This window comes from Salvelinus namaycush, chromosome 18 (assembly GCF_016432855.1).
Source record: "Salvelinus namaycush isolate Seneca chromosome 18, SaNama_1.0, whole genome shotgun sequence".
Classification (NCBI taxonomy): Eukaryota; Metazoa; Chordata; class Actinopteri; order Salmoniformes; family Salmonidae; genus Salvelinus; species Salvelinus namaycush.
Genome location: NC_052324.1, coordinates 6,039,474 through 6,066,142, shown reverse-complemented (window position 1 = coordinate 6,066,142; position 26,669 = coordinate 6,039,474). Strand labels below are relative to the sequence as shown.

At 43.3% G+C, this 26,669-nt stretch overlaps 1 pseudogene; it reads right to left on the bottom strand.

Moving 5' to 3' along the window:
• LOC120063515 overlaps positions 1-25,745 on the bottom strand; it is a 32,290-nt pseudogene extending 6,545 nt beyond the window's left edge.
• Between the last annotated feature and the right edge of the window lie 924 nt (positions 25,746-26,669).

Below are 26,669 nucleotides of genomic sequence, written 5' to 3'. Positions count from 1 at the left end.
TATGTAACCCTGTAAATATATTTGTTAATTATAAAAAGCAGAAATGGCATTTGTAGAATATTAGGTTTCAACATTGTATAAAAGCACAATTTTCTTGTTGAGATGCATTACATGGACAATTTTAGTTCACCCAAAAGACATTGGTTTCCTTACCCTGTAAGCGGTCTATGGACAAGGTATGACAGCATCCATGCTTTGGTTTAGTTTCCCTGGCACTGTTTCCACATGCTAACGGTTTAGCATTTGTGGCACAAATCCCATTAAAGGCATAGGAATGATATTAGCATGTTTCATGTTCAAATCATCTACTAGTTACTTTGTTGAGCTTCACAATCGATTTTAGATACTTTCGGATGATTTGGACATGATGCACGAAAAAATGTCATATCGGCCCCATGACTTAAATGGGATTTGTGCCAGAAATGCTAAAACATTAGGGTAAGGAAACCAATTATTAATTTTACAATTTGGGTGAACTATCCCTTTAAGAACATTGTGTGTGATGACATGCAAGAGATCAGTCATTCATTACTATGATCATTGATCTCCTGAAAAAGATATATCCCTTTTCCTTTCTTTCTGTGCCCCCAAATGTTTGAATATACTGGTAAAGTTATCCGGTTGTTAGCTAGCTAGCTAATGAGGTAACATGACTGAACAAGGCGTAAATGAATGGCCCATGAGTAGCTTAAGAATGGCCCGAGACATGGTTTATGAAAGTAAAAACGCAGACATCTAATCCCCTATAGGAAGAAAAAAAATGTTGTGCGGGTAATATGGGTCATATCTTCTGAACTGTTAGGGTTAGAAAAAATACATTTTTTGCTGAAGTAAAATGGTACAACCATGATGCTAACGAATATTCACTCAATCGTTTCTCTAGGGCACTCGGAAACAACAGTAGAGTGAAGTATAATCATTACAACAACTATTATCTGAGTAATTTCTCTTGTAGGTGCTCCAAAATTGCAATTGTAGGTAGCACAGCAAAATATTTACATGCATATGCGACCAAAATGGTCACACTTTAGAGCCTTGACTATACTACTTAATATACAGACAGGATTCCCCCCCCCCCCCCCCCCCCGGTCTTTGACAGTGTGAGAGTTGGTACACCGCAGTTCAATCATTTGAAAAGTTTGTATTCAATTTCTTCTCTTTCAAGTCTGAGTCGGTTACTATGTTGTGTACAATGGGCTGCGCAAATAAAATGCTATTGGATGACTGTACTAGTGACTGTACTGGTGACTGTACTGGATGTGTGCCCATGTTCTAACCTGTTCAGATGGAACCTGTTTGGTCCAGATTGACAGCTTCTTGTCTTTGGGCGTGGCAATGAACATGACAGGCAGAAACTCTGGAGACGATGAAGTCATTCTTGATCTCAGTGTAGTCAGCAGCTACAGATGAGAGAGAGAGTGGGAAAAGTGAGTCTACACATGAAGCACATCAGCGAGAGAGAGAACACCCCATTGGTTATTTTTTGTAATGCACGAATATGATAAGATACAAATATGTTAAAAAGATACAATATACATCCACATTGTGTGTGTGTGTGTGTGTGTGTGTGCTCACCGGTGAGCTGGTTGTTGAGGTTGACCACCGGGTGTTGTTTCTCCAGTCGAAGGAGGAGAGCAGCTGGAGGAAGCAAAGAAAACCCACCCGAGGAGACCTGAGAGAAAGAGACATGGAGACAGAGAGAAAGAAAGCAAGAGAGCAAAGCGAGACAAGAGTGAACAAGAGACAGCGAGAATGTTAAAATATTTTATCAGCGTTTAAGATAAATGATTAAATAATTCTCCCCGGAAACTTAACCATTAGGATTAGAGGTTACGTAGCATGGACAAGGGGTAATTAAAGCTGATAACCATTTGGGAAGAAAGGAATGTATGTGTGTGCCGAAAGAAAACAAGAGACTCCTTAACCTATGTTTGAACCTATCCAGCTATAACTCTGTGGGGATAAGACAAGACAGGGAGAGCCCCTCCAGGTTTCCCGTATCTGGGGGGGGACACTGGAACTGTCAGCTGAGTGGTAATAAATTGTGGTGAGACTTCAGGAGAAAATCCAAATATTAGTGTGTATGTATGTGTGTAGGTTAAGAGAATAGTATAAAAAGGAACGTTTTTGTATATGCACGGGAGAGCTCTCGCAAATAAAATTGGATCTGACTAATTGTGAGATGGGAATTCTGTCTGCTTCATTTAAACCAGAACTTTACAACCTCGGTTTCAGACCTAAAAAGATAATTGCAATTTATTACCATTAATTACCTAAAACAGAAAGAAGGGGTAGATGGACAAAGAGAAAAGAGGGAGAGAGAGAGGGGTTGTATCAGTCATGTGGTACATCAAGGTGACGACAGAGGGAAAGGGTCAGCGATGGACTGACATGCAGGTAGCTAGTTACCCTGGAGGAGTGAAGGGGGCCGGCTGCAGGAAGAGGGACGCCACCAGCAGGTCAGCAGTATCCTCTGTTATGTCATCGCTGAAGAGCTCCCAGCCAGCGCTTGGCCAGGCGACACATCGCCCCAAAGTACGGGTGGAGTTGCTGGAGCCTAGAACACACAACCACAAACATTAAGATGTGTGTGTTCGTTTGAGTGAGAGCAAAAATGTGTAAAGCTAAAGTGTTAGCTGAAAGGGGGTGATGTGGAGAGAGCGGGGGAGAGGATATGTAGAGCTAATGTTAGCTGATAGAAGGAGCGCTCCAGTGTAAAGGTAGTGCCTGACCCGTGCAGGTGAGTAGGGGCCGGTGCATGGTTGCCATCTCCAGGGCTTGAGCCTCCTCGTTGTCCCTGACGATGAGGAGTCCTTCTGGACACACTCTCCCTCAGGACCCGAGGCTCCCGGTGGTAAGCTACCTGTATCCTGAACGCCAAGCCATCCTTGACACACACACACAGTTAGTCAAGGTGCCTGATAAGAGTGCTTCCCTATACTAGTCATGTATGAACATAGCCATATGGTTGAGAAATTTCACATGGCAAATGGACGGCCCCTTATGAGACGTCCACGGGTGCGCAAAAAAAAAATAGGCGACGGCCTCAGGTTGCCCCACAAGGCGCGGTCTTGTCAAAAAAAAAAGTCAAAAAAAAAATTGTTTCCAGGACACTCAGTTTCTGAGATATTAAAAAAATGAATATAATTGACTTTTCTGCTGTACCAGAAAATTCCACCAGATGGCCTACTGACTATATGGCAAATGGCCATTTCATCACCAAAAAATGGACATGGCTGTTTCTCAAACGGAACAGACTCCAAAGATGAAACTCACGAGCAGAGGCGCAGCCAAATGTACTTTTAGCACAGAAACAAGACGGCGTCGAAGCCACAACGCTCTGAGTTAATGCACATTTTCTGGGATTAGAAAAAAGTTATAGATCCAGTTGAGGCAGGTTTCGGAGCTCTAAATGATTTCTGCGATTTTCTGTATGACGTTTGTCCATCTTCAATAAGTTAGGTGCATTTTCATATTGCATATGGACAGTGTCCATTTTACATATTATAAATAGCAAATGCCAATATTTCATATTGCAATTGGACAGACTCACACAGCCCTGTGTACTTCAAGTATTATTTTGAGAACCCCCCCAAAAAATAAACCCATAAGCCCAGGACACAGAGACAGCACCCATAGAGACATGCTCTAGCCTGACAAGTGTTCACACTGCCCATCAGACCTCAAAGAAAAACTCACACACACAGCTAAGATGTTACCGGCGTACGAACCATCAAAGAACTGTCAGGCCTAGAGCTCTGAAACTTTATAAACCTGTTCTAGAGTGGTAGTGCACCGTGAGTTATGTAGCTCTAGGAGGTTCTCAGGACGAGAAACATGATATCTTATTGACTGATGGCTGACTGTCCTAGTTGCAGTATAATATATTGGCATTGTCCATATTTTATATTGCAAATGGACAGCGTACATTTCCAATATGTGTAATTTGGGATTTACCATCACCAAATGGACATGCAAATGTCTTTATTTTAATTTTATTTTTTTAAATCACTGAACGGCAAACAAAACATCGCTATAGTCTCTAGGCCAATCCGAATTCAATGAGATTCCCCACTTGGCCGTAGCTCGCTCGGTCTGACAGCAGCGACTGTGTAAACCAAAGAAATCAATCAAGACCTCAGAAAAAAAGAATTGTAGGTCCTCCACAAGTCTGGTTCATCCTTGGGAGCAATTTCCAAACGCCTGAAGGTACCACGTTCATCTGTACAAACAATAGTACGCAAGTATAAACACCATGGGACCACGCAGCCATCATACCGCTCAGGAAGGAGACACGTTCTTCTCCTAGAGATTAACATACTTTGGTGCAAATCAATCCCAGAACAACAGCAAAGGACTATGTGAAGATAATGGAGGAAACAGGTACAAAAAGAAACAACGCCCAAAGTAAAACGAGTCCTATATTGTCGAAAGCTGAAAGGCCGCTCAGCAAGGAAGAAGCCACTGCTCCAAAAACGCCATAAAAAAGCTAGACTATGGTTTGCAACTGCACAAGGAGACAAAGATCGTACTTTTTGTCCTCTGGTCTGATGAAACAAAAATAGAACTGTTTGGCCATAATGACCATCATTATGTATGGAGGAAAAAGGGGGAGGCTTGCAAGCCGAAAAACACCATCCCAACCGTGAAGCACGGGTGTGGTAGCATCATGTTGTGGGGATGCTTTGCTGCAGGAGGGACCGGTGCACTTCATAAAATAGATGGCTTCACGAGGAAGGAAAATTAGGTGGATATATTGAAGCAACATCTCAAGACATTAGTCAGGAAGTTAAAGCTTGGTCGCAAATGGCTTCCAAATGGACAATGACCCCAAGCACACTTTCAAAGTTGTGGTAAAATGGCTTAAGGACAACGAAGTCAAGGTATTGGAGTTGCCATCATAAAGCCCTGACCTCAATCCTATAGGAAATGTGTGAGCAGAACTGAAAAAGCGTGTGCGAGCAAGGAGGCCTACAAACCTGACTCAGTTACACCAGCTCTGTCAGGAGGAATGGGCCAAAATTCACCCAACTTATTGTGGGAAGCTTGTGGAAGGCTACCTGAAACGTTTGACCCAAGTTAAACCATTTAAAGGCAATACTACCAAATACTAATTGGGTGTATGTAAACTTATGACCCACGGGGAATGTGATGAAAGAAATAAAAGCTTAAATAAATCATTCTATCTACTATTATTGACATTTCACATTCTTAAAATAAAGTGGTGATCCTACCTGACCTAAGAGGGGGAATTTTTACTAGGATTAAATGTCAGGAATAGTGAAAAACTGAGTTTAAATGTATTTGGCTAAGGTGTATGTAAACTTTCGAGTTCAACTGTATATCAATAAGGACCTCCCATTACGAAATGGACATGCAGAACCAACCCCAACAAAACAATTCTGACTTCCAATAATCAAACATGACAAATAGACCTTCTAGGTTGATTCAGGGCTTAACACAGTGATATAAACTTAGCAAAAAAAGAAAGATCCTCTCACTGTCAACTGCGTTTATTTTCAGCAAACCTAACATGTGTAAATATTTGTATGAACATAACATGATTCAACAACTGAGACATAAACTGAACAAGTTCCACAGACATGTGACTAACATAAATGTTATAATGTGTCCCTGAACAAGAGGGGGGGGGGTCAAACTCAAAAGTAACAGTTGGTATCTGGTGTGGCCACCAGCTGCATTAAGTACTGCAGTGCATCTCCTCCTCAAGGACTGCACCAGATTTGCTAGTTCTTGCTGTGAGATGTTACCCCACTCTTCCACCAAGGCACCTGCAAGTTCCCAGACATTTCGGGGTGAAATGGCCCTGCCCTCACCCTCCGATCCAACAGGTCCCAGACGTGTTCAATGGGATTGAGATCCGTGCTCTTCGCTGGCCATGGCAGAACACTGACATTCCTGTCTTGCACAGAACGAGCAGTATGGCTGGTGGCATTGTCATGCTGGAGGGTTATGTCAGGATGAGCCTGCAGGAAGGGTAACACGAGGGAGGAGGTCGTCTTCCCTGTAACGCACAGCGTTGAGATTGCCTGCAATGGCAACAAGCTCAGTCCGATGATGCTGTGACACACCGCCCCAGACCATAACGAACCCTACACCCCCAAATCGATCCCGCTCCAGGGTACAGGACTCGGTGTAACGTTCATTCCATCGACGATAAACCCGAATCTGACCATCACCCCTGGTGAGACAAAACCGCGACTCGTCAGTGAAGAGCACTTTTTGCCAGTCCTGTCTGGTCCAGCGACGGTGGGTTGTGCCCATAGGCGGCGTCGTTGCCGGTGATGTCTGGTTAGGAACTGCCTTACAACAGGCCTACAAGCCCTCAGTCCAGCCTCTCTCAGCCTATTGCGGACAGTCTGAGCACTGATGGAGGGAATGTGCGTACCTGGTGTAACTCAGGCAGTTGTTGCCGTCCTGTACCTGTCCCGCAGGTGTGATGTTCGGATGTACCGATCCTGTGCAGGTGTTGCTACACGTGGTCTGCCGCTGCGAGGACGATCAGCTGTCTGTCCCGTCTCCCTGTAGCGCTGTTTTAGGCGTGTCACAGTACGAACATTGCAATTCATTTCCCTGGCCACATCTGCAGTCCTCATGCCTCCTTGCAGCATGCCTTTTCTTTGTGTTTTTCAGAGTCAGTAGAAAGGCCTCTTTAGTGTCCTAAGATTTCTTAACTGTGATCATAATTGCCTACTTCTTGTAAGCTGTTAGTGTCTTAATGACCGTTCCATAGGTGCGTGTTCATTAATTGTTTATGGTTCATTGAACAAGCATGGGAAACAGTGTTTAAACCCTTTACAATGAAGATATGTGAAGTTAATTAGATTTGTACAAATTATCTTTGAAATTCAGGGTCCTGAAAAAGGGACATTTATTTTTTTGCTGAGTTTATATAATTTGGTCATCATATAAGCCATCTGGACATGGTTTTTAGACGGTGGAGCGCGATCGCCACCTTTTGGATTTTTGGTTTATTACACCCGGCATTGGCCATGTTCCATTAGCAATATGTTTTGCACCATCTGCAGCCCATTTGAGTGGTATTTGCGATTGTGTATATGGTTCGCCCATTGGCAATAAGTTGCCATCCATTTTTGTCCATTAGGCCTATGCTTTCCTTTACCTATACTAGTCATGAATGAACATCACCTCTAACAATACACCCAGACCCTAGTGGTTGACTAACTTTTTAGCCACTTGTCTGTCGGACCAGTAGGACCATTTTTTTCTCAAGCTCAAGTAACACCATTTTTACATCATTGTATGACGCAAGGAACCATTTCACAAAATAAAATGCATTACTATCGTTTTTACCATAGAGAATCAGACAACAATTACTCAAAATACAACAACGCCCCTTTAAAAAGACTCTCCCGGAGGATGGTTGGCCACCCTTGGTAGCCTATAAAATATTGTAACATTACAATTACAACCAAATACTATTTAAGTCTAAAAAATAATTCCCTCCACAGAAAGCCGCTGCACAAATTAAAGCAATGAGGCAGATCAAACAATTTAGCTTAAAATGTTGATAAAGTTCCCCCTCTTAATAAGTATAAACTCAGCGATGTGCACATGGCTGTAAGCTACACGCAAATGTTCCAAAATGCAAATAGCGTGAAAACATCGTTCTCAAAAGCGAACTGCACAAGCGAGCGGTTTTAGAAATGAAGAAATCAGGGAGATCTAAAGATGCATCAACTAACATGGGTTACTACTAATTTGACTAGGACTTGGCCTTTGGCTGCTGGACAATAAAATAACATTGAAAAAAATAACTAGTTTCAATAGTATATGAATAAGTATCTTAACATTTCTGTGGTCGTATTTTGGCTAGGCCACTTTAAAACGAGGTACTGCTAAAACATGCTTCATAAAATTACATAAAACTTGTTTTAAACAACCAAGTTTATGGTTAAATAATTTCAAAATGCTTACCGCCTCCGCTCAGATTCAAGGTGGGTGATGTGCGATGCGCAAATGGTCACAACCCTCTCCGATTAGTCTATTTTTATGTGATTAATAGTCCCATTAACGTTTGGCTACATTTTCTGGCACCTCCCTCATGTCAGCATCAGTTTATACATGAGGCTGTAGCCAACAGGCCTATGCATATCACCTTCACATTTCGGCTTTTTTCATTTATGTACTTTGGAATAATATTCAAATCTATTTACAATGTTGGCCTCTCTGATCCAATTCTGAGCAGAGTAATTGTTGAAGATTGTGATGATATATTTTTTTACTTGTCCAGTCCCTGACAACTTGAATCTATATTCTTCTGTTCAGACTATTTACTTGTCCCGGAAAAGCGTTAATGTCGAGGCCAGCTCCCACCCCGACAGACAGAAAGCAGGGCCCCTACCTTCCACACGTCCAGGTGTGTGGGGCTGGACTGGTGGTGTTTGGTCAGCAGTTCTCCCAGGCCGATGTGGAAGGCTGCTTTAATGTGACGGACGGCCACCCGGTCATGAGGCCACTTCTCATTGCCCTCCATGTGGAAGATCACTACAACAGGAGACGACGAGAGAGGGGCTCATAGTAGAAAACACACACACACAAAAAAAAAAACAGAAGTATACCTTATCTGGATCCACAACAACACATTTCTATTTGGCCTGTATAGCACAGAACACACACTGGTGGAGCAGACAAGCCATGGGGTGAGGTACCTTTGACAACTGCGATGTACACAGGGCATGGTTTGCCCTCCTGGGGCACCAGCAACCAGGACAACTTTTCTCTGTCAAAGAACGAATAATCCAGCTTCAGGGGCACTCGGGGGGAACACCTGTGTGATGGAGGAAGAATGTACAAAACAAACGTTTAAATGATGGACCATCTCCTGTATGAAGCTGAAGAGGAGATGAGGCCTGTAGATTGTGTCTGAAGTTGATCCTGGGTCAGTTTTGCATTTCCCCCCACCATCACGGTTAGGACTGAGTGACCAATCCAGTGATCCTAGATCTGTACTTAGGGGAAACTACACCCCGGAGTGTGTCTAAATGGGGGGTCACCTGGGTGTAGCGAAGGGCTGGGTGGGACCCCTGCACTGAGGTGATGGACAGAGTCAGCCCCTCCAGCCTCCACAGCTTCCTGCTCAAGTCATCATAGGACTGCCCCACTTTCAGACTCTCCTCCTGCACACCTGGGGAACACGAACACAAAACACACAAACACAGCTTTAGGTTTCAGATACGGTTTGGATGGAGGGAGTCGTCAAACCACACCAGCATCCTCTGCTGGTAAGACACACTACTACAGAAAAACTGACCAACCTCATGTCCTACTTTGAGGACTTCATCCAGCATCCTTACAATGTACCTCACACAGGTTTCTGGTATATCTGCATGGCTGAGGAGAGGAGAAAGGAGCCTGTTACAAATCATAACCAGTCAAATTCCACGTGGCCGTTGAGTAACGGTAACTAGGCTTCTCCAAAACTGTGCTCTGATGCCGCTGATGGTCATTAGTAGCCTACCAAACTTGCTGCCAGTTGCTAATGGCCAGTTCTCAGTGCTCTATTTTAGCAATAAGGCACGAGGAGGTGTGGTATATTGGCCATATACCACAAACCCCCAAGGTGCCTTATTTCTATTATAAACTGGTTACCACTGTAATTAGAGCAGTCTAAATACATGTTGTCATACCCGTGGTATATGGTCTGATATACCATGGCTGTCAGCCAATCAGCATTCAAGGCTCGAACCACCCCGTTTATAATGTCCCTCTAAATCACTGACATCAATGCATATGCAAATCAAAAAGCAAATCAAACATTTCATGAGAGCCCTGGCATTCAGAGTTTGAGTGGAATAGGATCACCTGTTGTCAGTTGCATAAAGTACTTAAGTAGAAATACTTTAAAAAGTACTACTTAAATCATTTTTTGGGGTATCTGTACTTTTTACACCCTACATTTTCCTTGACACCCAAAAGAACTCGTTACAGTTGGAATGCTTAGCAGGACAGGAAAATATTCCAATTCACACACTTATCAAGAGAACACGTGGTCATCCCTACTGCCGCTGATCTGGCGGACTCACTAAACACAAATGCATCGTTTGAGTGTTGGAGCGTTCCACTGATATCCGTAACAAATTTAAACAAGAAAATGGCGCCGTCCGCTTTGATTAGTAAGGAATTTGAAATTATTTATACTTAAGTATATTTAGAACCAAATACTTTTACTCAAGTAGTATTTTACTGAGTAACTTTCTATTTTAGGAATATGTGTATATAAGGAATCTACACTTTTACTCAAGTATAACATTTGGCTACTTTTTCCACCACTGCCTGTTGTGCAGCAAGAGCCAGCTCCTCATGGAATTAAATAAAAAAGTGTTTCTATAGGCTATGCAATTGCATGAGAAAACAGATGATGGCCTCTATTAAAAAGAGGATCTCAATCCGCTTTCTATATTTATGTCTCAAAATGTCCTAATAATTAAGCACATTGCTTTGTTTTACCAAATCAGAGTAGCCTACCTGACTGGCATGAAAATGAAACGCGGGAAAACCGTCCTCCAGTCGCTATTCAAGTGCATATGGATGCCATGTTTGATTTTTTTTAACCCTGCCCAAGTTCCAACAGGTGCATAATGGCCAATGTAAATCAAAACAAAATTCTCACACATATTATTTAGTATATGTAAAGAGAAGACTAAAATGATAGTCTGACAGGTGAGAATATCAACTGTGAATGATGCCCAGCAAAAAACAGAACATGCATTTTTTGGGGGGACTTTTTCAAATCATAGCCGCATGCATCATGTAGCCTAGCCCGTAGGCCTAAATGTTTTGATAAGGATTGTACCACAACTAAAGTGGCCAAATAACCTATAGTCTAAAGATCCAAGACCCCTGGAACACAGTTGGATAGTCCATAGCCTAGTGAAACATGTGTTCTTATAAACCCAGTCATTGCACAATCACGTGTGAACACAGATTTTTGGCCAGCCACTATAAAAAATAAAAAATAAAAAGAGGATACGACCTTGTCGTGCTGCTATATTTATTGCTCAACTCTTTCTAAATTAAAAACACATTCATCTGCTTTACAAGCAGTGTAGCCTACCTGGCATATTAAAAACGTAACTGCACGTAACCTCCGTTTGCCATTCCAGACATGACGCCATTCTAAATGAAATAAAAATTCCACACGTATTAGCAGGCTTATGTAAAAACCAGATTAAATTGAGACTAGTCTGATGGATGAGAATATTTTCAAGTGCTTGTCATATTGTGAACGAAGTGTGTGCAGCATGCGCAAGAAATAGAGCAGAACGCTTGCCTTTTGTGCACCTCTTATCAAATCATCCTTAGTCACATCATGCAACCTCGGAAGGTATTAAAAATCTAAACATATAGGCTAACGTTTGTATCACAACTAAAGTTGCATAAATGACTAAATTAAGCGTATACAGCGCATTCGAAAAGTATTGAGACCCCTTCCCTTTTTTCCACATTGTTATGCTACCGCCTTATTCTAAAATGTTTTAAATAAATATGAATCTATACACAATACCCCATAATGACAAAGCGAAAACCGTTTTTCCCACCAAAGAAGTTTCTTCAACTTGATTGGAGTCCACCTGTGGTAAATTCAATTGATTGGATATGATATGGAAAGACACACACCGGTCTATATAAAAAGGTCCCACAGTTGACAGTGAACCAAACCATGAGGTCGAAGGAATTGTCCGAAGGGCTCCGAGACAGGATTGTATTGAGGCACAGATCTGGGGAAGGTTACCAAAACATGTCTGCTGCATTGAAGGTCCCCAAGAACACAGTGGCCTCCATCATTCTTAAATTGAAGAAGTTTGGAACCACCAAGACTCTTCCTAGAGCTGGCCGCCGGGCCAAACTAAGCAATCGGGGGAGAAGGGCCTTGGTCAGGGAGGTGACCATGAACCCGATGGTCACTCTGACATGGCTCCAGAGTTCCTATGTGGAGATGGGAAAATCTTACAGAAGGACAACCATCTCTGCAGCACTCTACCAATCAGGCCTTTATGGTAGAGCCCGCTTGCTAAAAAAAGCACTTAAAGGACTCTCAGACCATGAGATACAAGATTCTCTGGTCTGATGAAACCAAGATTGAACTTTTTTGGGCCTGAATGCCAAGCGTCACATCTGTAGGAAACCTGGCACCATTCCTATGGAGAAGCATGGTAGTGGTAGCATCATGCTGTAGGGATCGTTTTCAGCGGCAGGGAATGGGAGACTAGTCAGGATCAAGGGAAAGATGAACGGAGCAAAGTACAGAGAGATCCTTAATGAAAACCTGCTCCAGAGCGCCCAGGACCTCAGACTGGGGCGAAGGTTCACCTTCCAATAGGACAACAACCTTAAGCACACAGCCAAGACAACGCAGGTGTGGCTTGGGGACAAGTCTCTGAATGTCCTTGAGTGGCCCAGCCAGAGCCTGGAATTGAACATCTCTGGAGAGACCTGAAAGTAGCAGTGCAGCGACGCTCCCAATCCAACCTGACAGAGCGACGGGATCTTCAGAAAAGAATATGAAAAACTCCCCAAATACAGGTGTGCCAAGCTTGTAGCGTCATACCCAAGAAGACTCAAGGCTGTAACCGCTTCCAAAGGTGCTTCAACAAAGTGCTGAGTGAAGGGTCTGAATACTTATGTAAATGTAATATTTCAGTCTTTGCAAACATTCCTAAAAATCTGTTTTTGCTTTGTCATCATGGGGTAAGTGTATAGATTTAATCACTTAGAACAAGGCTGTAACATAACAAAATGTGCAAACAGTCAAGGTGGTCTGACTGCTGGGTCCGAATACACGACTCAGAAAGTGCTATTCCATTCTTCTGAAATAAGCTACATGTCATATCATAATGTATCTTTAGACCTGCCTAAAATAATGGATTTATTGTGATGGTGTAGGCTATATTAAATTGATTCTTTAGAATCAAAACGTAGATGTTCCAAATGTCCTCATCAGTGGCTTGTAGGCTATGCGTGGAAGCCGGAATTGCTCAACCTGTTTATGTTTATTAAAATCGATAAATTACCATGAGACCGTCAGTTATTTGAAAGAAAATCACTGGCTGACAAAATGTCATGACAGCCACATTACTACTGATGCTACCAGACTCTTATTATGGTCGCGAAATACTGCATAATTTAAAAACACTTGTCCTCCAAACCCCCCTTCCACAAAACATGTGTAAAAATTGTATTATACTTATGCTAAAATGTTTATTATATTGTACCATTTACTTTATGTTCGCATTCTTATATTTTATTATGTCCATATTGTTGAGAAGAAACCTACAAGCAAGCATGTCGTTGGATGGTGTATACCGTGTGTATCCACGTCCATACGGCTAATAAAAACAAACATTTTTAAACAGTACATCGTATAAGGTAGAGATAGCGGACATTTACCAAAGAGGCTTTACATTCAAAAAGTGTAGATGCAGAAATGTTGATGAATAGCTCACAATGAATTTCCACAACACACAATTTGATCTGATCCCAGATCAGTGATTAGGAGTTGAGGTACGTACAGCTGCCAGCTGGGGGTGTCCTCTCTCCAGTACAGAGGCATTCTGTTCTGGGTTGAGCAGCAGGCCAAAGGACAGGGGTGGCTGGGCCTTGTGCTTCAGAGCTTTACCGACCACTGTTACACACGTTGGCCAGAATACCCACTCAAGAGTTTTATCAAGAAAACAGTTCTCTAAAAAGTACTGAATCGGCCTGTTCCAGTCAACAGCCCTACAGGCAGGAGAATGCTCACCTCAGGGGTCAGGGAGTGGGAGAGGAGGCGGACCCTTTGGCCTAGTACTTGTTGCAGGAAGGAGAGGATAAAGGGGAGCGCAGTGAGGACGTAGTTTCCGCTGTGTTCCATGAGTTCACTGAGGAGGTCGAGCTTCTTACAGCAGGACTGCAGTTTCACCAGCACACACAGCCTGATCACCGACACAGGAGTGAAAAAAAAATATATAGAAAGTTGACGCATAAGAGGAGAGAACGATAAGTGTGTGAATCTGAACAATGTACTTACTGGAAGACATGGTCACTGGTCCTAATCATGGGCTTGGCGGTCATGAGTAGGGCGTGGAATCCATCCACAGTGGGGTCGTCCCAAAACTGCAGCGACAGCGACGCCTCGTACTGATCCTGAGAGCCAAATAGGGTACAGTTAACCAATCAGAGGAAACATTACTGCCAACCAGCCAATCTGAAGCCATCTTGGCACAGGGCGCTCACCTGATTGTAGGTGCAGCTGGTCATGTCGGCGCACATGTTGAGGTATCCAGAGGGGTCGACAAACACAACCTGGAAAGCACTGTGGAACTCGGCGAGAGAGGGCTGAGGGAAAGAAAGGAATAAAATGTGATTGTGATCCATAATGGAGAAATTGCGCACTCATCCCCCCATTAAGGACATTTGGATTAAGCCTGGCTCACCGCTGCTGAATCTGGGTCTTCAGCGAGGGTAATTCCATTCTCCGTCAGGTCGGTGGAAGCTGAGGAAGAGAAGGGATGACAAATGAGAGGGGAGAAAAGATAGAAACATAATGACATGACCACACTAAGATCTGGCAGCACATCAAACCCATCCTAGGTGAACTCCACTGGCTCCCACCGCATCAAAACCTCCTACTGACCTACAAAGCTCTCCACCACCCACCACCTTGCCCCCTCTTACCTTCGTCTCCCCTACCAACCCACAAGCTCACTCAGCAGGCCAACTTGCCGTTCCCAGGTCTACCCTTCAGAGCGTCAGCAACAGGCCCTTCTCCAAAGTTGCTCCAAGACTTTGGAACTCTCTCCCTGCAGCCATCCGTGACTCAGAGTTCATCACCATGTTTCACTCCCTCCTAAAGCCCACCCCCCCACAGACTCAATTATACACATCAACCTCTTTTCCATTCTTGTTTTTGTTTCCTCCTTAGTCTGGCACAGTATTTATGGTACATGCAATGTTACTCCAACTGTAGGAGCAAACAGACAGGTAGGTTGAGACCTCATGCGTCTTACCCAGGAAGTGCAAGCTGTTGAGGAGCAGCTGGTAGGCGGTCACAGTGTTGCTGACTCTGCGGGAGGAGAGGAGATAGAACAGCAACATGGAGCCTAGGAAACCACTGAAACACCCTGCTCCCTGGGGACGGGAGAGAGAGTAGTGTAAGAGCTGGGTTCAGCCTGATAAAACGGTGTTGATAAAGAGGGAGCGGATGGCGCAGGGGCCCAAACCTGGTCCAGTTCCCTCTGTCTGAGCCACACTTTGAGCAGGGCTACTCGCTCTGCAAAGGCAGTACACTGGCAGCTCACAGCAGTCAGGAACAGCAGGTGGTTCCTGGGGAGCATGTCCCCCAGAACAGAGCTGTTGTAGTGGGGAGTGGTCGGCTCACTCGTATCTACACAAACACACAGAAAAGGAATACTCTCCATCAACAAGGAGCTTTCATCCCGTAACCATCTGTGTACATTAACGTTCCAGATCAGAATGGAACTGTAACAGGAAACAATATATCGAAGCTGCTTGGCTTTGGGTAGTGCCCCTCACCTGGCTGAGAGCTCTCCAAGCCAGTGTATCAGTCAGTGCGGATGTTGTTCCTCTGGGGGTGGAAGCGGCTGGGCTTGAAGAAGCCCGGAGGACGGCAGGGTTGGAGCCTCAAGAGGAAACTGGAGGAGTCTTTCCATGGAGAAATAGTCATATCATTGAATCATCATTGACACACAACCAATTAACTGAATAGGTACTTGCTAACAAACATATGGGTTGCATGCAAAAGCCAACAAACCTAGACTTTGAGTTAACGAAAACAGTGAAATAGACTACATGACTTGGCTCCATTCCTATACCACCCTTCTGTAACAGATGCTACAGTGTAGTACTACAGTATGTTGCTAGGTACCTGGAGGGGTAAGCAACAGGAAGGGGCGGATGTGGTTGCCATGGAGACATGAAAACCGCATGGTCCCAACGTCGCGAGAGGAGGCAAGATGCTGTGCCAGCCCTGCCAGGTAAAGTGCCCTCTTCCGTGGGTACCTCTGGTTTAGGGCATCTTTAGGGTGCAGGACATCCTGGAAGGAAAACATGAATAGATGCATGTTATTATTGTTGTATGATCGAATTATGACTGCCATGTTTCAGAGTAAATAGTGTGGAGTTACGTACAGCAGGAATAGTGACTGCCAGATCGACTGAGATGTCTGGTTTGGTGCAAGTCCCCAGTGGGTAGATGCCCATGATGGTAACAGAGATGGGGGGTGCCATGTGGAACTTGCCTTTGTCTGCCTTTGGCACCAGGAGAAAGGAGACCTTTACTCCTCCTGACAACCATGACAGGTCCCTCAGCTGGAGATAAAGAAAGATTAGCATTGAAACATTTATGGAGGTCACTGAGTTCAGACCAAATACAACACGTTGCCATTAGTTCTAATCCCCTGGACAACAGTGTCACTAACATACCTCCTACACCTCAGGAGTCTGTGGTACAGTGTGGAGCTGCTCAGTGACTTTCTGGACAAAAGAGTCGATCAGATGCTTCCTGCGCTCACTCAAGATAACCTCCTTCAGCAGTTCTTCCATCTGCAGTTCCTCCATCTGTTGGCATTGGCGAAGAGACAAGATGGAGATTACTGCCCCTAAACTTCTCATTTGGTCATAAAGTCAGTCTCGCCCCAAAACAGAGTTTTGTGGTTGTGACATTTGGGAAGATTGGGTTGGTTTGAATCCTGCCCACAGCTGGCAGCACACAAGTAATCATCAATTTGGAGTGCAGCGGCACGTGACCCAATCGCAATGCCCGTGGTAAAATTGGGTTGACTTTGGATATCCCCATGTGGCTAGTTAGGGACCATCAATAAATTACACAATATACAATGGACTATGTAAAAACTCCAATAGCTCCAAATTTCAATGGCTTAACCCCAAAACAACTATAAACTGTAAAAATGCAAATACAAATATTGAAAGCATTTAATGAGCAAACTAAAATAATCTAATTTACATTGTGCAATTTATTGACGGTGCATAACTAGCCCGGATATATGCTATCCAAAGTTAAACCAACTTTGCCATGTCACACTAGTCGGCTGAAGCTAATTGGCTAAATAATTTGGCCAACTCTTCCCACCTGTGAACACACAATAGACACCCACATCAAACCACACTTACGTTTGAATTCAGTCCTGTCAGCTAGAATTTCATAATGAACCAAATCTAAAACGAGGCCAAAACAGGAAGTGCAGTAGCCCTTTAACACATGTATATGCATAGAACCATTGTGGTAGCTGTCACATTTCAGTGACCCGAAATTTGCTGGCGTGTGTAAATACAGGCATGGACAACTGTTTTCACTGACTCTCCATACATTCAACCCTTAGCGTTAACTGTGTGTGCTTGTGTCTATTGTTCTATTAAATAATATTTATTCAACTGTTCGACCAAGACACTAACTTTATATTTGTAACAAAGTCATATTTGATATAGCACATTCATCATTTATACTGTGCATACCAACTTCATTTAATGACTTGTTATTTTTGATTAACATTGTACTGAAATGATGAGGGAGCTAGCACGCTAGCATTTCACTGCACCTTTTATACCGTCTGTAAACTGTGTACATGACGGATAACATTTGATTTGATCATGCATGCCTGAACACACACAAAAAAACATGACTCCTGTTGATAATTCGTTTTACTTGAGACAGGAGACCAAGTGGAGACATAGGACGAGGTGGATAATTTTATAATAAGGCAGGTTTATTCAAGTGTAAAAATATTATGCAAAGCGTGCAGCACGGCTCTTTCTATCTGATCCGTATGGGGTCGTCAGGAAAAGAGAGAGTTTCCACAGTAGTACAGTTTTATATATAGACAACAAGCAAAGTAGGTTGATCTGCGAGTCTGGCCTTCCGATTGGACGATCTGGGTCTTGGGTAGTCCTGTACAGGCCTGGTGTCCACGTTCCATTGGTTCCTGAGGTAGTTCTTTGTCTGGAGCTCCAACCCTGAGTTGTGTGTGTCTGAGTGATTGTCATGGGGGAGGGGAGTTGTGGGTGTCGTGCATTTGTCCAATGAGTCCAGCTTATGTCCAATATAAAAGGGAGTGTGTATATTGTGTCAACCATAGCTAATGTTGAGAAGTTGTTAAAACAAGTTACCAATATCTAATACAATTCCTTACAAATCCCCCTCTTCACGTCTCACCAGAGACGTGACATAAAGTATATAAAAAGACAAAACTAAAGGATAAAATTTGTCAGAAGACAAATTTTTGATTCCCTCTCTTCACGTCTCACAAGAGACGTGACATAAAAGTATATAAAAAGACAAAGCTAAGGGATAAAATTTGTCAGAAGACAAATTTTTTAATTCCCTCTCTTCACGTCTCACAAGAGACGTGACATAAAAGTATCTTAGTCCTCAAATAGATAGACAGGTCCAGCTTCCCCATCATCAAGCAATGGGAACATTTGGGCCCTTTCCTGAATAGGGTCTATGGCTGCAGTTATAACACGGCTAGCAAGCGTGCGCGCACATGGAATGCAACAGCATCCACAAACTAGGATGGAGGAAACCAGCGTCTTATATTTACCAAAAGCATCCATCCATGAGTCCCACATAGTAGTGTCCACTCCAGAATGCTGTTTCATCTTACCATTAAGGGTACGAAGTCCCTCCAATGCTACAGTCAGACTCCCATCCGTAGCTGTGTTATTGGGAATGAAAGTACAACACTGTTCACCAAACATTTGCACAGACCCCCCCCCGTTCAGCCAATAACATATCAACCGCGATTCTATTTTGAAATGCCATCAGGGACGTAGCTGCCAATTGTCCATGGACCGCCTCGAAGCCTTGTTGAGTCCAATTGCCCAGTTTCTGGACATTAAAATGAATGTAGTTAATTCTGTCCACATTTTTATTAACTGTTCACCACCAACAGACAGAAGATTCAAACCCAGCTTTCACTTGGTCCACCAGTTTATATTCATCTGGCACCCCCTAGGGACACCAATAGCATCAATGTAAGTTGAGTCGTAAATGAGCAAGGACCAAAAAGGAGACCACTCCAATAACTACCCCTGGAGTGGCCAACCACACATTAGTAAACCAAAAAACGAGAATATGTTAAACCCTCCGGTCCATCCCTCTATACAACCTGTACCAGGTGGGCTCGTCGCCACCCGGGAACTTCAAACCTTCACAACAGGGAGGACAAACATCACTTTTTATTCATTCAACAACATCATCTACAGCAAACCAAGGGTCCTCCTCTGTCAGCCCACTCTCCTGCGGAGGCTCGTTTTCGTATCAGCCTCTCCAACTGGAGCATCAACCAGAGGCCCCTTACACATCTGTAACAAACTTCTTCAAACAAGGTATGATACAGGCAACACAGAAATGAAAAACCACAACTAGTGTCAGAAATCCAGTAATCGTCCTTGCAGTGTACTTACCAAAACAACCACCCAGCCAGGGGAACAGTCCACTCTCCTCCACACCTGCAAGACCCTTCATCTCCACTGATAACCTTGCCAACCCACTCAGAGCTTTTGAAATGCTCCCATCCGGACTAGTATTGTTAGGAACAAACGTGCAACACTGTTACACCTCCCTTGTTGGCCAGACTTATGTCCAGTGTTAGTCTATTGTGTCTACTGGTTTGTGAGGCAGCATCCAATTGTTCAGCCATCCCTGTAAGTCCTGTGTGGGTGTGTTTGACAAATCATCATTAATTATAGTAGATATAATTGATCCAGACCTTTTGTTTTAGCATCAACAATACCTGGGCCAATGATGGGCATCAGATGCCACAGGCCATCATTCCTGGTTAATGTCTGGAATTCGTGGGGGACCCCTATTGGGACCCCCAACAGGTTGGTGTGCATGTTATCTGTACCCTCGGACCAAGGAGCGTCACGTTTCTGCCGTCTCCTGGGTTGGTCCCAAGCCTCTGTGTCCTGTGTAGCTCCCAGAAGTTGATTAGCTATAATAATAGGCAATGGTGGTATCAGACTGGCCAAAACACATGAGCAACGACAATTTCCTTTCAAAAATAGGGTCAACCGCCTGGCAGGTCCACACATCCACCATACATCAGCAACACCTCTAGTTAATAGTGGTATTAGTGATGCAGGTAGTAGCAGGGAGCCTTCCATAGTCTATACCTCTACCTGTACCAGTGATACAGCTGTTATGTCCCCCATATGCCTTAACTCCCCACGGTACCTTCTGGGGAGGGACCACTGGGAACACAAGACTCAGAGTCTTACACAGGGTTGAATTTGGCTTGAACTTTTCCAATATGCACATCCAACCTTCCCCATTACTTAGGACAAATGGGTGAGCAGCCAGAATAGGTCTGGCATGTCCACATACGACACAGTCCTTTCTATTAAGTGTTTTGTAGGCCAACCACATATTCTCCCTTTCCTCATAACCAGTTTCAGTCCCCAAATGTTCACTATCTGAAATGTCTTTTATATTTATTATCTGTACCAGATTGGAGAGCTTAGGTGATGGCGTGGGACTTGGTCTTGAAGTGGTGGAGGAGACCGGCTGAACCCTGGTCCGTTGGAACTGGTGGTGGTTCTGGCAGCACCGCGATGGTAACATCCCCATCGTATCCTGATCAAACAGCTCAGGACTACAAGCAGTCCTGTAAAACCCCACCCTCTCCCAGAGAACACATCATCAGCCAGAGATCAAGCAACACTTTCACTTCTATGAACGTACACAGGGTTGAGAGGTCAGGGTCAGGGATTCTTCATTAAGGAGTTGATCCCCGAGCTCTATTAGCAACGGTTCTTCTCCTTAACTCTGTGTTCATTCGGCAGTGTCAGTGTGTCTCACCCTCCAAGTGCGATATGCCCCCAGGTCGAGTGATTCACCTTCTCCCTTGATTCACCTGCAATGTATAAACTCTTGGACATACAGGTTTGGTTAACAAACAGTTCCTCATTTGTTCTTTCTGATTATATATTTAACTTCTATGCCTAATTTTTTAGCTATAAATGTTTAATTTTAAATAAGTTTATTATCCAATGGGCCCCATCCTTTCCCAGTCCACAATGTACCCTCCTTCGTTTGATACCTGGCTCTGGCCAGGTATCAACCTTACCTACTCTAAATAATAACCTTGTACATCATATTATAGGAACGTCCCTTCTATTCCCCGCATATCCAATTCTCCCCTGGGCGCACATCCATATCTATTCTTTTCCAATTCTCTGTCAAGTGACCTTTCTACTTTGAAATGTATCTGTGCTGCTTATATATGTTAACCCATTTCCCTCCTATCTTATTTCACAGCCCACCTTGCTCATTTCCTGGTCCACCCTCCCCACTCTGCTCTCAAACCTTCAAGGTCTCAACAGTGCGGGGTAGACCCATCTGTCTGCCTTTTTCTATGTGTTCCTTTACAATATTAACTAAGTGTCTCACTGTTTTGACTTTATCTGCATGGATTTAAAAATAACAACAGGTCTTATAGTGTCAACCTTTAAAGTCCTAACATAACCTTAATTAACCTATCTCTATCTTCTAATGGCCAATACAAATGCTTACCTTATGGTCAAGAGTTATAAACTCTATTATAATCAATTTACCTCAAAACTAGTATCCCAAATGACACAATCTCATTATTCTCACCACATTTCCCCGCGAGTGATCAAGTCGCCGGAAAATGCAATGGAAACAGAAAACAGGTCAAAATGTTACACCTACATTCGTGTTCCATATCTAAACATACCAAAAGAACCCTTTATCTTCTCAAAGTCCCTTGCCTAAATAAAACTCAGAAAGTAAAACTCCTATTCCCATATGAGTGTATTCTTTTAAGATATCTTATCTCTGGGTACACGGAAACCCTTAACCTTAATGTTTACTCCAAAAAACAAAATTATGTCACCAGCATTCAACCAGTCGGCTGGGAGACCATTGGGTGCTGCAATACTGCCATCTTCTGTCCATTCTCTGCACAGCTCTCCACCCACTCTTATTCAACCTTCTCAATTTGAGCCATTTTAGTTTCTTATTTTAACTATTGTTTTCTAAATTTTTTAATTTTTTTTAATTTTTTAATCTATTATTACCTAGTTAGACTAGAGTGTCCGTGACATACATCCATGGGGATCCGGTTATAGTTATTCTATTAACCATGTGAAAGTGCCCAGGGACACCCCAAATATCAGTAGGAATATCACAAATAAGGGGCCAGATATCCCTAGCCTTGCCCAGGGAGGGAGAAATATCCCTCTAACTGGGCGAGGTTCCTTTATCAGGGGAGACGGAGTTTGATTCCGCATCACCTGAGTCAGGAATGTCTTCCTTTGGAATCGAATTTAAGCTGTTTAAATCAGCTCTGACTTCTGTCAGTGTTCTAGAAGGGATTGGGGCTGGAGTGCAATGTGTGAGGTGGTGCCAAGGTGCGCCTGATTTACCTTTGACCTGGACTGAGTGTGAAGTAACCTCCCCCACTTCGTACAGTCCAGTCCACCTGGGTTCTAGCCACTTTCTCTTGTGGACATTAACCCCACCCAGTCACCAATTTTTACCTTCCGTGTGCCAGATCTCCCTTCTGCTTCCCCGTTGGACCTTGTGAATCTGTGTGGAGAGAGCTGCAGAAAGTTCCGTCAATTATCAAACATTACAATTTGTTGTACATCAAGGGCGGGCATATGACCTCCCTTCCTTGGTGAACCCAGCATGACTCCTCCAGCCATTGTCTCATGAGGAGAGAGATGGGTGCCTGCACCTGGAGAGGCTATCATGGCCAGCAACGCCAGGGGCAGGACTTTAACCCAAATCAACTTCAAACCTGCACATACATTTGATTGGCGCGTTCCACGAGACTTATGAGATTGTGGCCTGTACACTAACCCCATCATTAAACAACATCACTCGGCGGTCACTTAAACACAGCCTCAACCTAGCATATGGCTAATTAGTAGCAATCGGTCTCGTGGAACGTTCAATCACTCTCATTAATTTGGAGAGTTTCAGGTTTAATACCCTTACTCCTATTTCAAGCTTAGATTTATCACCGATGCTCCTAGTTGAAGAATATTTCGACTAGTCCCAGATTACTAATGCGACTTGAATCCCAATACGCCAAGCTTAGATTTATCACCGATGCCTCTAGTGGAGTGCCATATCCACTAGCCTCAGATTACTAATACGACTTGAACAGGCTACATTACATTTCAACACTTTGAGTTTCAAGTTTAATACCATTACTCCTATATCAAGCTTAGATTTATCCCCGATGCTCCTAGTGGTGTGCCATGTCCACTAGTCCCAGATTACTAATTCGACTTGAACGGCGTCAAGCTTAGGTTTATCCCCGATACTCCTAGTTGAAGAACAATTCAACTAGTTCCAGATTACTAATTCGACTTGATCAGCCTCAAGCTTAGATTTATCCCCGATACTCCTAGTTGAAGAATAATTCAACTAGTTCCAGATTACTAATTCGACTTGATTTTATACTTCGCAAATATCTTTACACAATGCCTTAGATTCTAAACAATTCCACATAAATTTAGCAACAATTCACTCACCTCAGTACTTCTGATCATTAAATTTAGATATTGGCTATAATACAATATGCAGATTTTGATTAAACCGGCTCTGCTTACCTTAATATTTTCGAGCTCTTTGATCAGTTTCCTGGGTGAGTTGAATCGCCGACGTCTCCCTCGAGCGGGTCACCTCTCCTTCTTGAATCTTTCTCCCTCTCGTCTCCTGTCCGATGAATTTTCTATTGGGCCGAATTCAAATATGTTTTAACCATCCTCTGCTACCAAGTCTGTTGATAATTCGTTTTACTTGAGACAGGAGACCAAGTGGAGACATAGGACGAGGTGGATAATTTTATAATAAGGCAGGTTTATTCAAGTGTAAAAATATTATGCAAAGCGTGCAGCACGGCTCTTTCTATCTGATCCGTATGGGGTCGTCAGGAAAAGAGAGAGTTTCCACAGTAGTACAGTTTTATATATAGACAACAAGCAAAGTAGGTTGATCTGCGAGTCTGGCCTTCCGATTGGACGATCTGGGTCTTGGGTAGTCCTGTACAGGCCTGGTGTCCACGTTCCATTGGTTCCTGAGGTAGTTCTTTGTCTGGAGCTCCAACCCTGAGTTGTGTGTGTCTGAGTGATTGTCATGGGGGAGGGGAGTTGTGGGTGTCGTGCATTTGTCCAATGAGTCCAGCTTATGTCCAATATAAAAGGGAGTGTGTATATTGTGTCAACCATAGCTAATGTTGAGAAGTTGTTAAAACAAGTTACCAATATCTAATACAATTCCTTACACTCCCACCCGACTGCAACCCTGGTTTCACCTGCATCTTGAGCAGGCTGCAGTGGAAGAGGCTCTCTGCCTCCTTCAGTTGGTTCAGTTCCTCTGCGGTGGGAGGTTTGTACAGATCACCACACGGGACTGAGGAACCAGTCCCCTTCCTGGACCACCTCGGGCTTACCCCTTTTGGCCCTCATCTTCCTCACAATGGTTAGACTCAGATTGCTCCATCTTTAAAAACGTGAGAAACATGATGTGTAAGATTAATACAACACACATATTGATTATGCTGTGGTGTAAAATATAGCAAGCTAGCCAACTTTGCTCAACTTCACGATTTACGGTGAGCCGGACTGGAGCTTCGACGTCCCATTACATAGAATTTATGAAAGACTACAGATTTCAGAAATTGCGTGCTATTCTTTGGATGTTGAAATAACATAGTTATGTGAAGTCGGATCTCCAGTCTGCCCACACTAGTCGCTGCTCAACTTCATCGTAAATCGTGGAGTTGAGTAGTTCAACCTGGACTAAAGGGTAGACGTAACAAGGTAAACGGGACACTCAAATTATTTTGATATATTACATTTGGTATGGTATAGTGATTTGGGGGGGGGGGGGGGGGGGGGGGGGGGGGGTTCGATAGTTACTCATTGGGATATTGTTTGAAAATATATCGTATAGTTTTGACAATATCATTTAAGGTTAGTATTTTTACTTAAGTACTTAACACCACTGAATACTGTCATAACCCAAATTCCAACAGCCTTTAAAATACTAAAGATAACTCATGTATTTAATATTCAGCAAACAGTTATATAGACTAGACAGATAATGTTAACACCCGTTAAGTGTTTACAGTGCACATTAATTAGGAACAATTATCCCGACTTCAAAGTGCTCGTCAAGATGGTTTGCTTGTGACCATATGCACAAGACGGAATAACATGCATGTAACCGAAGTCTGCAGGCGTTTACAAGGTTTTGCACATGTGATATACATTTGAATGGCAGTAACGGTGCTCTAAAGTCGGGTAAACAATACTTTCCTATCGATATTTTGTCTCAAATGTCATACACTGAAAGACCAACCGCACAGACAAACGGCAAAGTAATTTGAAATTTAATTGCGTTTAACATTCTGGCTTGTAAAGAAGACTTGATTTGCATTGCTATGTTTCAGACTATATATCAAGTATTGATATAAAAGTGATGTATTAGGCTAAGTATGTGCAGGTAGCTAGCTATGTACCCGTTAGTTAGCCAACTAACGTTGCCATTACCCACATGCCAAAGAAGAAAAAGTACATAAGGTAACGTACCTGCTCCTCTACTGTTGATTTCATTTTTCTTTCGTAATTGGTAGTTCAGACAATAAGAAATAGCTTTAATTCAATGCATATGACAACATTTGGTTGTCGGCACAATTATCACATGTAGACAGGGCCAGTCAAACGTCAGCGCAACACAGCTTTAACATTGGCTCGTTTCTATGTAACTCCTCCCATAAACCTTGGGTTGATGCAGAGTTTTTAAAGCCAGAGGACTAATATCGCGGGACTTCCGGGAACACTTGCGAAACAGACCAAACAGCCCAGGCTGGGATTGACAAATATTACAATTCTTCCTTAGTTGTTAGTTTTCTCGAAATCTAAAAGCGCATCCTAGATTCGAGCCAATGTCTTAAGTAGTTGAACATGTTATTACTCCAACCTCGTGAAAGTGACAAACTAACACGTTTTCATTTGTGTCAAAAACAACTTTATATGGAAGGAGTGCCTTTTGATTTGAAGGCATTCGCATTTTGGCGGGATAGGACCGTTACGCTTCGAACACACCGACTGCGTCATTGCATCACTGCTGCATAACATTTTGCGCAGCTAGGCAACTATACTGATGCAGGTACCTTTTGCAAATGGTCGCATGCGGTTGGACACAGGGAGGAGAGAATCATTTTCGCAGTATCCTCAAAACCGTGTCTTTTTGACACAACTGCTGACAGCTACAGGGACATAAACACAAAAAATGCTGCTTGGAGACAAGTGTCCACGATAGTAGGATTGCCAGGTCAGTTTAGTAGTGAGCTTGTGCTAGATGTGGCTAGTTAGCGTTAGCTAGCTTTCGGCGGGGCTGGTCCCGGCCCAACAGCGCGATCAAGACCACCTTCCTCAACGTTGGTCTCATTGTTGAAAGAGCCTACTCTGCCTATCTTGACTATTTATTATTGCATTTCGCTCCAAAACTGCATTTGAGGGAAATTATATTATAGGCTCTCACAATTAATTTGAGGATGTCATCGAATAAATAATATACTTGGCAAATAAATAAATAAAAAATGTAAAGAAATTATGCAATCAAACTG